This window comes from Ceratina calcarata, unplaced genomic scaffold (genome assembly GCF_001652005.2).
Source record: "Ceratina calcarata isolate Rehan_Ccalc_2016 unplaced genomic scaffold, ASM165200v1 scaffold514.2, whole genome shotgun sequence".
NCBI classification, from domain to species: Eukaryota; Metazoa; Arthropoda; class Insecta; order Hymenoptera; family Apidae; genus Ceratina; species Ceratina calcarata.
This window is the reverse complement of record NW_017175971.1, coordinates 1,703,726-1,718,779: the sequence shown is the minus strand read 5'-3', so window position 1 is coordinate 1,718,779 and position 15,054 is coordinate 1,703,726. Positions and strand designations below refer to the sequence as shown.

The window sequence follows — 15,054 nt, the reverse complement described above, 5'->3', positions numbered from 1 at the left end:
TTCATAACTTTCCTGTATATTTCGAAAAACGTGCACCCGGACCTGGACTAGCCTGGAATTTGTGTGCACACTGGCTTCTCTCTTGCCCGGTGGTCTACCGTGATCAAACACCGTCTCTACGTTCAGTGTTATGTTATATATATATATAGTCAGAACGAACAACAAACTATCGTCACGTCCGAAATTTTGACAATCCTAATAAGATCACAATGCATTTTGTTTTATGTACTCCAATTGTGTTCCCATTTTAACAACATAGAATATGCAGCTATAATACGCATTCCGAGCTTCTCGCGTATCTCTAGCTATGAATCGCCTAGCGAACTATACTTCACTTCTACGTTTTATCCCTTCTTCGTTTCCCTCTCCAGCGTGTGAACCTTTCTCTTTCTTTCAAGCGTCCGTCGTCGCCCGTTCTTTGTTTCTTCCTCTCGTTCTATGCCTCGGCCTGTTCCTGTTGCCTTTCTTTCGCTTCTGCTAGCCGTTCTTTCGTTGTCTGTACATTCCCTCGCTGAGAATACTGTTAACAGCTAACCAGAGCTGGTTACTAGCGTTCCGATCGATCGTTCCAAAACGTGCTGGAATCTCGTTGGCGATCGCGAAGATAATTGTAAACGCGGGGAGGAACTGTTCTTTAGATTCGCGTAAATTGTTTTTATCACGGTGATCGATCGTGTCTTCCTCTCGTTCCGATAACATCGCGCCTATAAATCAGACTGGGTAACCCAAGTAGACGAAGGAATTACTCCGTCCACGTTATTAGACCACGTTTATGCAAATCTCTATTTTTCCATCGACGAACCTACAATTATTTAATAAGATCATGCTCCTCAACGTGAAAGGAATGTGTCAACAGTTTATCTCGCGAGCAGTCATAACGTGGGCTGACAATGCGAGCCTCGTTGTCAGCCCGCAGTATAAATCGAGCGAAACGAACACGTTGAAAATCGAGTTAGCGGTCGGGCACGAGACACTTTGTAACCAATATCCGAAATGGCCCTACTGGTTAAACGCGTCTGGGTACAGTCTCCGTTACGATCGTGTCGGGTCTCGCGTGAGGGCAGAGCACGACGCACGATGCCTCCGCGGCTCGCCACCGCGTCTGACCACGACGGTACTTACTCCACGCGCGGAGGAGAGTGCAGTGACAGCTGCATACAACTAACCTCGTATCTCATCAGTCTGTGTTAAGATGCTCTCAACATCGATGGTGCTCGTGTTCCACGAGCCCGTCCGGTCATTCGCATTCGCGAGGAAAATAAATTGCTCAGTGAATCTTGATACGTTTTCATCTCGCGCGACGACCACGAGCGACGACCTCGCGAAATTTGTGTTAATTGAAAAACACTGGGATTGTTGCTCGGTTGCGGAGCAATATTTGCCGCGTAAATAAATAGTCTGGCCATCCTCGATACTTTTTATCGGAAAACCTTTAACGCCGAGCGCTTACAACTCCTGCATTAAATATCGAATTTTTCCAGCGTAGCTCCTCTACCTCTTGTCTTCCGCCGACGAAATTGCGATTTCAATTTTAATCGCGAAACGAAATTACTCGACGGATAATCTCGGCCGCGGGGAGGCGATCGAACTTGCAAATTGCGAGCGGAGAGCACCTACGTACGGACTACGTCTCTCTAGATTGAAATTTTCCTCTTCCTTAAGAGAATAAAAGGAGAAGTGGGGTATAAAAGGGAACTAAATAAGCAGAAGGACTGGCAGTTATTATTGGAACGTCGCCGGCATTATCTCGCAACGGTTCCCAATCGCACTGACGTAGACCCTGGGTACTTTTATGGTTTTTTAATTCGTCTCGCCGTTCTTTATTTCCATTTTTCCCCAGCCGCTTTGCCGGGATCATCTCGGTGGCCGCCCTGCTGTTCCTCCTACTATTTCTTTTTTTTTCTCTCCTCCGTTTCCTCTTTCCTTTGGCCGCCCTTCGATTCCAGCGCTGGGTGGCGGCGGGTCGTCGACAAGCAACATGACCTCGCAGCTTAACCCGAGCGCGCGTTTCTTTCACGGCCGGTCACCCCTCTCGATTTCGATGCGTCTACCTGTGGACCGCTCCCGATTCTTGCCCTTCTTTTTGCGATACACGCCGGTAAACCGGGAGCGGAGTGCATACCCTTTTCCCTTCACCGGCCGAGAGTCTGTCGAACCAAGAAAAGAAGAAGAAGTAGTACCACGAGACACAGCCTTCGAGCTTGGCAAAAATTTCCGGCGTTTGTTCTCTCTCGAGAAACTGGATGGTCCTTGGAAAGGGTTCTTTGTCCCTTTTTAGACTGCGACCGACTTCTCGGAGCTCCTCGCTTGCCCGCCCGTTTAAAGGGATAGAGTAATTCGGCGCCGGGAAAAGTGAAATCGTTCCGGGATCGCTTTAATGTCCGCCGAATTCGTATGCTGATCGTATCGCCCGGTTTAATCTCGTTGGCTCGGTTAATTAGTCAATTAAAAAAGCCGGAGAGGTCGTACAAAGGAAGAAAGAAATTACGCAGGTGGCAAGGTATCAGGTTAGATTGTGATTACTAACGAATTTGATTGGGATCGCGGTTTCGTTCCCAGAGTCGAAATTACGGAGGCAAAATCGAGCAACGGTGCGCTCCTTACTTTCGCACGGTGGGTCGCGTCGGAAAAATGTATACGAAGAAAAAAAATGTAAAAACTCGGCGTATCGACCGCGGGAAAATGGGAAATAAAAAGGTACGCGACGGACTCTCTCGTTCCTTTTACTCGGGCTAGGAAACTAACGGAAGTTTTTCTAACTCGCTATACATACAGGTACTCGTACGTCCTACCCGTCACCCCCCCCCCCCCCCCCCCCCCCCCCCCCCCCCCCCCCCCCCCCCCCCCCCCCCCCCCCCCCCCCCCCCCCCCCCCCCCCCCCCCCCCCCCCCCCCCCCCTCCCCGTCCCGTGTGTGTATTGCGTATGTAACGGTGAAGTTGTAACACGTCCTCTTATCGTAACAGATTTATCGATTCAACGTTTACGTCCCGTTCAGTTTTTGCGCTTACCGAGAAACGTTAACTCGTCGTTGAATTTACAATCAGCTGGCAGCCGGCCAGGCTAGTTAAGCAAAACCTCAATTTGTTCTATCCGTTATAATTACTATCGATAATTATAATGGATGGTGAGCGCGATCTGTAATTACGCTGATGCGGCTAATTTACGCAAGTACGTTTACGCATCCTCTTTAACGTAGAACGTGATTAACAATTGAACTTTCCCTTCGGACGACTTCATTAAATCTATTCTCGGATAGCTAATCATCGTACGACTATTAAATTCATGACTAACTATTAGCTCGTACAGGTTTCTTTCCACTATCGATCTTCTTTTTTAGCGCGATTTTTCCTTGTACGCCGTCTCGTCGGGAGCATTTCAAATTGTTTATGTTTACCCACGGAGAAAAAAAGTAGCATTTACACTGTATCGCGATGCAGTTATCGCGTTACATGCAGTTCTCGTTTAATTCGAAAGTCAGCTGGTTCGCGAAACCCCTCGCGTGAACGTTGAAACGTAAGCTTGTTTTTATTGTACACACGTCATATAAAAACATGGTAACCATTCTAATCGCCCTGATAAAAATACGTAGCAACACTACTCGTGGCATCTATCATTTATTAATAAACCCACTAATAAATGTGTTTGATATTGAGACGACTGAATATTCCTTACTTGGTAAATAGGAAACCGAGGGACAGAGTCACGATTACAAGGCAATCGATAAAAGACACCAGCATGAATCCTAAAGTTAGAACTAGGGATTAGGGTCATTTATGTCTGAACTACTTTTTGCGTTCTGTAATGCGTCTCGAAATTGAAGGATACAATTAAGGGGGAAAATGTTAAAAGTTATTCAATTAAATAAAGTTCGAAGTCAGAGTTTGGAATTTTCTATGAAATAACGGATAAGCCGACGTCTCTCCCACGGAGAGGAGTCTTTAGAGCTGCATGCCGTCGCATCGGGGTCACTCGCGGTCTAACATACATAACGCGGAGCGTGCGGTGCTCAATTTCACTTGCCCCGATAGTAGGGATAAAGGAAGAAAAGGAAGACGACGGGTTCGGGGTACCGTTCTAGGTGTAAAGCTGGTCCGGTTCACGAAACGCGCGTAAGAAAGAACCGCTCGGGCGGGAGGTAAGCGGCCGGGGCCAGCGGGAGGGAGGAGGGTGGCCGTGAAGAGCGTGCGATCGTGCAGAAGAGAGCACGACGGTAGCCGTGCACGGGTACGAGATCCGTCCGGTTAGGACAGGTCATGTCACGGCACCGTTCGAGGATTCATGCCTCTTTTGGCTGACTGAGTTACCGCGTGCTTTTCAAGTGGATCTCGACCGTAGCAGTCAGACGAGTGGCTCGCGATCGCCAATCCACGGCGCATTGCTCGCTAATCTCTTAAAACCTTTGATGTTTCGAACCTCGTTTTCCACCATTCACGATTTCACGTGCTCCCTTGAAACGTTCTTCACGCAACGACCGAATGACCAATCTCACTCCCGTGATCTATGTTTCAAAATTTATTCGATGTGTTCAATGAGTCACGCGGTTGATCCACGCATATGGACCGGTTTCTTATTCGTCTGTCTTTCCGCTGATTAATATACGAACTATATTTAATATTTGATCATTGTATTAAATTGATGCGCGTTTTATGAGTCACTGTGATAATAAAAAAATGGCTGCTCCCGATGAACTTGCTCTTCGGTTGTAATGCATATAGTTTTTTGATCAAATGACACAAGATCGAATGAGAGTAGAGAAAAACTAGATCGATTATTCTATTTTATCTATGCCGGTGACACCATTAAAGTACATATTACGTACGTAAGTAGGATACTTAAACAGTAGAAACAGGTTTAACTACCTTTTTGCACCACTTAAGACATTTCTTATTTGCAACATTGAAGACAGGCTTGTTCAATAAGAAAAGTAAAGAGAGTGGAATTGTTCTAGCGGAGATTTATTCGCGCCACAGTTATCGAACGTCGAGAGATCAGAGAATGGTGCAAACTGGATATACGCTTTTCCTTTGGTTTCCGATTCTTTTTCTATCCGGGGTTCGATGTCTTTTTTCAAATTTCTCTCTTTTTTTCCCTCGTCTGATCAAGAACGCCAGTAGAAGAGAGGAATTCGTAAAAAGAGAGGAATGCGACGACTGGCCGTACGTCATTCTGTCCGCGGCAACGACGCTCCCTTCTTTTCTTCGTTCGATCGCGGCCGCCAAGAATTTTGCCGAAACGCTTTTGATCCGGCGAATCCGTGCAAAGAACCGAGAGAAATTTTCAGAAACGTCGATCAATCTCGATGAAATATTTTTTTACCGGAGAGCTACAATTCGATTGCCGGTACTTGGTCGAACCGAGTCGTGTACAAAACACGAAAACAGGAAGCGAAAACTGAGTCTTCTGTGACTAATTTTAAATATTATTCAGATAATCGAATAGCCATTGATCTCGTTATACGTGGACATCATTCGATTTCGTTCGAGGGGACAACATTCCTCTTATTCCGTTTAAAATAGTTAGCGAACTATTCGCGAAACGGGACGTCGATAGAACATAGGACGAGCCGTGAAGGCGCGCGGATCGGAAGCAAAGTTCAGGTTCAAACACAGAGAGCGAGCAGCGAAGAGGCGCAAAAAGCTCGAGAGGGAAAGGGGAAAGAGGACTGGCGAGAATGATGTGTGTCGGATAACGCATTAAACATCGTTTCTTCTGGAAAGCGATGCCGAACGGGACAAGGAGGGTAATACCCTTGCCTCGGTGGTATCGTTAGCACCGTGTAACGCAACGAGCGGTCGTTCACGTCGTCGTCGCCGTCGTTGTTGCACGAACACGTTGAAGAGAAGCGGCGCGCCGTGCGGAGGTGCTCGGCGAATGACAGAGAGAGAGCAGCGAGAGAGGGTGCGGAAGAAGGGGGGAGGGATACACGCATTGGTGCATACACACGACGACGACGTAGGCACACCGGTCGACGCTCGTAGATGTGTAGACGCGCGCGCGAGATGCTCGGCCTGTTTGAAGGGGAATATCGTGGGCGCCCACGGCCGAGGGGTTTGGGGCAGGGTGAAGTTGGCCGACGGGCGAGAGAAGCCTAGGAGAAACGAGAGACCTGGCAGCCAGGGGTGGAAGGAAGGGTGAATCATGATGGTGGGGTGCTCTCGAAATGGTGGAGTGGGCGCGCGGGGTGTCTCTTTTGAACCGCTGAACTTTGCCAAGTTCGAAACCGTCCGAGGCCGTGGCGACTCACCCTCTGACGTGCATTCGGCTTTCCACCCTCCTTCTTCCGCCCCGTCTCCCCTACTTTCGGCCTATCTGCTCTTTCTCTCCTGCTCCCTCGACATCGGTGTACAAGTCTCCTCTTTCCTTCTGTTGTCTCTCCTCCCCCGTCTGTTTCACCCTCTGTCTCTGTTCCTCCTTTCCTATTCGCCGCGCCGTCTCCCCGCTCGCTCCTCTCCGCTTCGGCGTACCCTCTCAGCCGTCGTGGTATTATGGAAATTTTGAACCAATTCGAAAATCAATAGTCCCTGCCAGGAAGCCTCGAGGCGTACGGCCTACGTTCGCAACTACGCTCTCTCTTCCGTAGAACGTGTTCAGGATCGGCGGGTGTTTTACGACCGAGCGCGTAAATCTCGCGTGCTTCCGTTCCACGTTACTCGTCTAAATTTTGGTACCCAACCAGGAGAGCGACACCTTCGTCCCTCGTGTCGAGGAAACAAGAGAAAAATCCAGGAGAGAAGGTGAAAGGAGAAAGGTTCAAAAGTAAACTCAAACATTGACGGTGGATTCTCTACGGTCAAAGCCGCTTGTACTCCGCATTACGAGTTGATTACTTAACTTAATGTAACGAGTTGGGAAAGATTACTAGAACGGAAGGTGTTTGTCCGAAAATATTTGTCCGATGCTCGAGGCAGGAGCGTCGAGGAACGAGATAGAGGGAGGATCGGGTCAAAATCTTGGCAACGCTGGAGGCTTTTTCATTTGATGCGCATCGGATTCCGGGACGCTTGGAATCGCTTCGGTTCCCATGAGCCTCCGCGGCAATCCGAGGTAAAGGGATAGAGAAGGAGCGTGGTGGGACGCTGGAACGAGACCCCCGGGGTGGGGAGAGCTTTTTTCGTTTTACAAACTGGTTCAATTTTTTCTCAAAAAGCGGGTGAACACCGCGGAAACCGGTTGTGTCTACGCCGGGGCTCGGGACACGACTCTCGGCCCCGAGAACGAGGAGGTGGCGTCGGAGGGGAACCGTCTCTTCTCCTCGCTTCTCTTCTCTTCTTTTCTCTGCAGGTTCGTGCAGACTCTCCTACGTAGCCCCGCGATCAACCGGTATCCTTCTTCTTAATTGAACCAACCGATCCTATTGTGTCTGCGAGAGCACACGCTTCCCAACCCGAAAATCCAATTCCCCGGCTCCTCCGAAACTTTCTCTTAAATGTCTGCCGACGTCTACGGACCTCGCGCCGACGAACCAGTAATTACACCAAGATTTTTCCGACTTTCTTGACGAACTTCCCAACAGCTTCCTACTGCAAACTTTCCCGTTGTAAGCTCCATCATTTTTATCAAATCTCAGACCCATAGCAGTACAGAAGTACCTTCTTCAATTCCGTTATCCTTGTATCTTTTAAACTTTGTTTTACTCGCCGTGCTATACCATATTTCGTTGTATATTTTGTCGGCGTCCGTTAGTAAAATATTAGTCGGCAGCGGAACGTCCGATAATCATGAACGCGGTAAAATAGTGTTTCGTTCAAAATTTGTAAATGGTAACTCGTTGTGAATACAACTCGAATTTCGCGCGGCATCTGACATCATTATGATAATAGTGACTAAGCTGTAAGACGATTTGGGAAAGGCTTTTGTGCAATGACACACTTTTCCCTTTCGCGAAACCTAGTCCGGAGAAGCCAACGCGAAGTAGGTTTCCATTAGCAACGACGTATTATTATTTACTAGCAGCCACGCTCTGAGTGTACCCAGAACACTCTTTTCAATGGCGTAGGCCTCGCGTGTACACGTCTAAACACAAAGATATGCTGTATTTTCCATCAAGCCCCAGTTTCCTTCGCGATGCTCAACAATATTTTCGTAATTGTACCTTGGCCAATCGATTCGAGCCGCTTCTTCGCTTCGTTATCGTCAATTGATTCCACTTCTCTCTTTACCGAAGCTCGTATCCTTCTTTTAATAATAAAAGATATTCATTTTTTCTGTATCGACGTTAGATATGTTTCATATTTCATATCATCGATGAACTTCGAATCGGCGACTCTAGAATTAAAAATGGAGGCCCTCGAAAAAGAATAACGCGTCCTTTTGGACTTCTATAGACCCTCAAGATTTGTAATCCCGGGCAAAAAGGAACGGGCTCTTAAGAAGAGGGTCCGAAGGCAACGGGACTAAAAAGAATTATTTCCCGGTAAAATTTCCCGTTTCGAAGGTGGCGGCGATTTTTATTTTATTTTCAAAGACCACCGGTTCGCCAGAATAAAAGTAGACAGACTAGGTCTCGGGCAAAACGAGGTGCTCTAGATAGATATTCCTTCCATATACCCTTTGGAATTTCCTCTAATTGATCGATACGGAATCACTCAATTTTAGCATTGACCGTTATTTCCGCACGCGGCGCGCCGCTGAAAATATTCGATAGCCACGCGATGATAGCTATTGAATGGCAAAGGCACACACAGGTGGACCAAAAATACTCGTTTCTTTTTTAGAAATCCGGGCCGAATCGAAGAAGGGAGTTTCGTGAATGCCTACAGCGAGAATCAAAAGTGAGTAGAAATAAATAATTACCGAAATCAAGTTCACGCTTGCGAATCCCTATATTTCATAAATTGTCAAATTGAATCAGACACGATTAGTAGATAGACAATTAGACGAATTCTAATTCAGCTAACGAGCTGTCAATCATTCATTACTCGATGCATTTAATGTAACTGTTAAATCGGATTAACGTCGTATCAATTTTTGATTCACGTGTCAATGATTTACGAATCGAGTTACGATGATGTAGTGAAATCACTGATATTAAGAGTGGGTGGTACGTAAGAACGGGTTGTTTGGAGCTGTCCTCTATGCAGCGAGGCGGACGGAAATTTTCGGGATCGTTTCGCGGCAGTCTTTGAACTCGGAGGAAACACGGCCATATGAAGATCAGTGGAGTATGTCGCCTAGTAATCGTCGAGTGCACTTGACTAACGCTCGCTTTAGTGGATCTTCCTGAAGGCCCGTCTGCCTGTGTCCGTGTGCACCGATGCACTTACACGATCGCTCGATCAAGCGCAGCCTGATACAATATTTTTTCTCGCTTTGCATACACCTCGCGACTCGCTGCGAGTACCCGTCGAACGTTGGAAACGAGAGCTCTAGGAGCACAGACGGGACGATCGCGTGCGTGACTCCGAGGGGAAAAATCAATTTGGCAATGATTTGGTAGTGCTCGGGGAACAGTTGGTCACCGTCCAACGACCGGAAGCGGCAATGTCCGACGACACGATCGGTGGTGTTCTTACTCCTTGGAAAAGAGGAACATTCTCCCTTGCATCTCATCGATTGTACGCGGCCAGTGTTTTCTACTCGCAATTCGTAACGTGATAACGACGCGTGATGTAACCAGGAGTTAGATGGAACGGTTGTAACCGCGGTGACTAACGCATGAAAAAGTATTTCAATTTTTGTGCGTCATGAATTTTTATCTAATCAGAGTTTTAACATTCCGCTTTGCATAAGTGATGATTATTAGTATTAATTCGTTTAACGCGATGCGTGCTTCCTGAGGGAGATCTGAAAGTCCGGTTGTAAAAAAAAAATTCGTCCCCACTGCGAGAGCCAGGAAGCCGGAGGAACCACTTGTAGCTTCCACGCGTGTTCTCCCGACTGCCGACCGGAACGTTTCATCGAGGAATGCATACGAAAAGCGTTTAAAAATCTACACTCGATAAACGCACGCAACAGAAATGTTGATATTCGCAAAATGTGGTTGGAGTGCATCGTGCGGCCTGGCAGAGATCGAGGCCTGGCCTAGAACGGAAGAGGTCCCACTCGGGAGTCGTTCAGTGAGCTTCTCGATTGTTCTCTTCTAAGCCAGTGTTTCCCAACCGTTTCCGAATCGCTTTCGCATGACTCGAGTGTAAACTTCCAAAATTCATTTCGCGATCCTCTTCACGAGAGACTACATATTGAGAATTTGTATTGTTCACCAGCTGTCTTCGTTGCAGCTTCGTTCACCCTCTTATCAACGATTGAAAGTAGTGCAGCTTATCTATCCGCATTCTTCTTATTGCAATTTCCTGCTTTCGTTAACGGTCGAAAAATTTCCAAGGACGTAAACAATTTTTCTGAAAAACTGTGTCGGTTCGGGACGGCGGCCGAAGTTCCACGCTAGAGGTTATCGATGCCGTTACATATTCTCTGAGCGGCGGGGAGCCATGATAAGCTCTACTTGTAAAATTCCTTTCGAAAATACACAGAGTCGCGCGTTTCGAACACTTTTCGATCTTCCGTTTCCCGCCCCGTTTTCTATTGTACACCGAGGCTTGGGAACCACGACGACTAACGGAGCTACGTGAACTTGTTACGGAATTGCCTCGGTCGAATCTACAATTGTGAGATCCTAGAAATGAGGAACGGTACACCAGTCAATTTTCGGGTCATTAGACAGGATTTAATGGAGAATCGTTAACTATGTGTTGTACGTTTCGAACGGCAATAATTAGAGAAGATCCCCTTGCTACATTGTTCGCTCGTAATCAGCTTATCGCGCGAAGAGGCTCCGTTTTCTCCTCGCGTTTCTTATCACTCGTGACGCACGTCACGCTGCATCTTCGACCCGCCCGCAAAACAACCCCCACCATAACCGAGAATTCCGCAAAATCCGTAATCAGTCCTCCCGGCGTATCGACAACGATAAGCCGTAGCTCGTGAGCGTTTAACGAAAGAGGACTGCGAACCAATTAATCGAGAGAAGATATTTAGGAACGTAGCAAAGCCAAAGGATCTTTCAAATCATTCAACGTACGATGTTCCTTTGCAACGTCGAACCTGATACTTATTATTGGCATTTTTCCAACGTATAAAAGCAAAAGCTAATCAAAAATCTGAAGAGGGAAAATCGAGCAGCAGCAAGACTCGCGTGTGTTCGAACACGTTTCTGCGTATCGGTTCCCGCATCGGATAGCATCGCGTCGCTTCGTATCGTATCGTTTCGTATCATATCGTGGGAGTGCATCGTTAGAGAGTGGGTGCTGGTGGTCGTCGAAAGCCGGGACAGGAGGGGAGGCCATCGGCCTAAGAAGGGGCTGACAGAGGGAGGAAAAAGCCGAAAGGAGGAGGGATATACCGAGGAAAAGGAGGTGGCGGCGGTGCCGACTCGTGGAGCAGGGGGTTGGCGGGGCAGTCGTGCCGAGAGACACACGACGGTTCTTCCGTGGCATTTGTAGCATTGTAGGTCGTTGCGTTTTATAACACGGCTTCTTAATTTCCGCAACTTCGCGAAAAATCGTTTCTCCGAACGATTGTGAGTTCGTCTCGTCGTCCTCGTCGCCCATTGCCGCTGCTCGGTTGCCGTCCCGCCGGCTGTAGTCGTGCTTCTTTTCCTCGTACCAATACTTCGCATCCGTAACGGGCATAAGAATGCGATTCTCCTTAACTGACGATGAAACCCTTAACCTTTGACATTCGTCTCCGCGATATATCCCAGCCTAACCGGTAGGTTCGAGCACAGAATGCAAAATATGTTCTTTGTTATTGCATGATATTTCGCTTGATTCAATTATGCTTCTTCATGTATGCAGTTCGTTTATAAAAAAATGTTATTTGTTGTTCGATCGATCTCGGCATTTTCCTCGGCTATTGTCATCGCCGGTGGTTGCGTCTCATCGTTAGGCACACGATGCTCCTTAACCGGCCATGAAGCGTCTGCGAGGACGCGACCGGTGCCCTTAATGGACCCGCGAGGCCTTTTTGCTCGAGCCTCCTCCGTTTTCCACGGTCTCTGACTCCGATCGCGGCTAAGACGGGAGGGGACACGCAAAGAGAGAGACAGATAACGTGGAGCGCGTGGTCGACGCGTGGAAACGAGGCTCGCAGTGTACGTAGTACTCACGGGTAATTGCATACAGAGCAGTGGCAACGTATGCATCCATCCGTCGTTGTGTTGCCGTTGTTTTTCTGCGGTTACTTTGGTTGTGTTAGTACATGCGTGCCCGGGAGGATTCTCTCGTTGAACTCCGGCTAGTTCCCTTGAACGTGTTTCGTGCAACGCTTCAACCGTTGTCACGGTGTGTTCCCGGCCTCGTTGAAAACATCGTGACGTAGTGGCTCGCTAAACGATGCACCGAGGGAGCGGGCGATCAGTTTTGCCAAGGAGAGTGCGACGGTACGCGTTTTTGTCGCGTGCCCGTCGAACAGGTGGCAATTATTCGGTAACGAGCCAAACTGGATACCTTGACTCACTCTTATCTCGTCCTGCCTATGTTCGTATATCTACGAGCTGTCCTGCGTTCGAAAGGAGAGCCAGAGAACCCTTGGCCGAAGGGCGGGCTTTTCGTAATCCTATTCTACTGCGAGTGTGCAGAAAGACGGCGCGCGGTGCGGGCGCTTCGGTTACCCCGGAGAACTTCCGGCGCTTCCCAAACGTGACCAATAACTCTCTCCCTCGTTTCCTTTCGCTTTTACCCGGGTGTCGTTTACCCGTCGTCGCAGTTTTCGAAGACGAGACTCGGGAAGGAAGTTGTGGCTCGTTGGTAACTCGACCTGCGTTCATACGTGGGACTAGCGGCAATCGGGAGTTTGTTTTGTTCTCGACTTCCTCGAACGTTGTAAAAGTATTCTATCCGTTTTTATTGTTGTAATAACGAGAAGTCGATTTGTCTTTTTTAACTAATCGTTTATTGACCGTCCACGGGTTGTTTTTATAAACAATGCGGAGAAAAGTGCGATTCTAACGCGTTGCAGCAGGCAATTGGCGAGTGGGGAACGACTCCACGCGCGTAATTATACTCCTCTTTGAAGTTACGCGTTCGGCGCGCGCTAGTCGAGAACACAATGGAGATAAAAAAGCGAGACTGGAAAAAATTGCGAGAAAGGGACAGAGTAGGAGGGCGAGAGAGGCTGTTTCGATGGACCAGAGTAGCCGTTCGCGTTCATGTTTGTTTTTCGAAAAGGTAAAAGTCTCGTTTTTCTCGCGCGTGGCAAAGCTGGCTTTCGAGTTCACGTTTCCTAGTCGAGCCACCCCCGCGCTGCGCCTACCTACGAGATATATCGCGTAATAAAGCAAAAAGCATGCCTTTTTACGAATTTATCTCTCGCCTTCTCTCTTTCTCTCTCGTTTTTCTTTTTTTTTTTATTCCGCGCGAAAAGTTTACGACCACCCAGTGGAAATTTTGTTTTTATGTAACGGGTAATTTCGAGAATTTACTTTCCCCAGTGGGCCGACCGCGCGTGCCTCGCGTTCCTTTTTTCCGACTGGAATTTTTTTTTCAAGCTATCGCGACGCTTCGGGAGAACTTTGATGAAAAACATACGAAAGCAGCAGCTGAGCAACAACTTTCAGCCAGTATAATTTGTAAAAATAAGTTCCCTTCCCGTTTGCCTTTTCCCTCGTCTATTACATTAATCGCCGGCGAAGTTTGATTTCCAAATATTTACCGGCAACTCCGTTCGTCTGTGCGATAAATATTTTTGAAGTTACGATTTTTCGAATTGATTTCGTCGAATGGGAACGGTCGACGAGCTCCCAAACATCACGTCACGCCGTTCGGAGGGTGAAAGAGAGGGAACAGAAAGAAAGAGAGAAAAAGTTCCATGCACGTAGTAGATCTGGCTGTAAACATTGTCGACACCTCGAACGGTTCGATACGGCGCGGAACGCGACTGGAAACGGTGATTTCCAATTTCCACGGGTCGGCCGCGTTTGTTTTCGTCACGGGTTCGACGTTTCGTCACCACTTGTTGTGTCGGGACGTTGATGCTTGCACATACACCCGCTACCTACCAATGGAATCCGTGAATCTTCTTGCACCGACGAGTGACTCTTCACTCGATCAATTATCTCCCTGTTCCTCTCTCTCTCTCTCTCTTTCTCTCGCTCTCCCTCTTCCCTTTTCCAACAGAGGTCTGATGTGGCACGTGCGTGCACGAGGAAAATCAACCGGCGTGTTACGCCCCCTCGTACGCGCGAGAGAGAATCGACGCAATGGAACGAGAGGAGCATACGTGCAACGAGGTTTATCTTGGAAAATGATAAAGCCGCTATCGTGGCCTCTCGCTACGCGGCCCTGTGTTGTCTTCCATAAAAAAGAGACGAGCAAACTCGGTCAGAACGATTCTAATCTGAAAACAATCCCGGGATAGCGATCTTGCTGTTTTATTTTGAGGTACAAAAATCAATCGGATTTTCTCCACGCAGAGATTGATAGGGTCGGCAATAACTCTTTCCGGTTCTGAAATTCGGAGTATTCTGTTTTCCAATTGACGGAAACAGCGTATTTCGAAATAGCTGCCGGTGACGGGGATAAGTCGAGATCGATTCCACACCGTGGAAATACATATTCGATGACGGGAAAACCGACGCAACAACCAGTTTCCTTCGTCTCGAGAAAATAAACGAATCTGGTGCGCTGCGAAGGAGGCGGCGTTCTTGTTTCCTCTCTTCTCGTGCAGCAACTCGCGACCGCGAAACCGTTATGCCCAACTATCGTTCCACGTACCTATATGCAACTAAGAATCTTCGTGCCTAACCGTGGGAGCATAGAAAAGACGGGGCAGCATAAACGCGATAGTAGGCGAACAGTTCTTAAAAAGGACATCGAACCTGTCGTGCACGAAAAATGCCACTTGGAGAAAAAATTACACAAAAGTTTTAATTCCTCGATGATCTTTCATGGAAGAGGCTGTCCCTTACGTAACAGAATTTCACTTTCTAAAGATGATTGCATTCTTTATATGATGAGCTAAGCTTTAGAAGAAAATTTTATGATTGCTACATTTTGTATTAAGGATGTATTGGCTATACAGTCAATCCCAAATGTTTATGTATTTTAGAAAAACGCATT

General features: G+C 47.7%; 1 protein-coding gene across 14 annotated transcripts in view; it reads left to right on the top strand.

Annotated features, from left to right (window-relative positions):
* Window positions 1-15,054, top strand: part of LOC108628260 (zinc finger and BTB domain-containing protein 20) — a 70,036-nt gene that overhangs the window by 27,218 nt on the left and 27,764 nt on the right. For 7 of the 14 annotated variants that reach the window (XM_018030054.2, XM_026816366.1, XM_018030055.2 and 4 more), the window contains one exon: window positions 8,716-8,772. The exons of 4 other annotated variants lie outside the window; for them this stretch is intronic. The gene's annotated coding sequence lies outside the window, so the exon portion shown is untranslated. Of the gene's footprint in view, window positions 1-7,158; window positions 7,283-8,715; window positions 8,773-11,689; window positions 11,708-12,404; window positions 12,424-15,054 lie in introns of those variants that run through there. 3 more of the 14 variants (XM_026816367.1, XM_026816375.1, XM_026816374.1) reach the window with 3 other exon arrangements.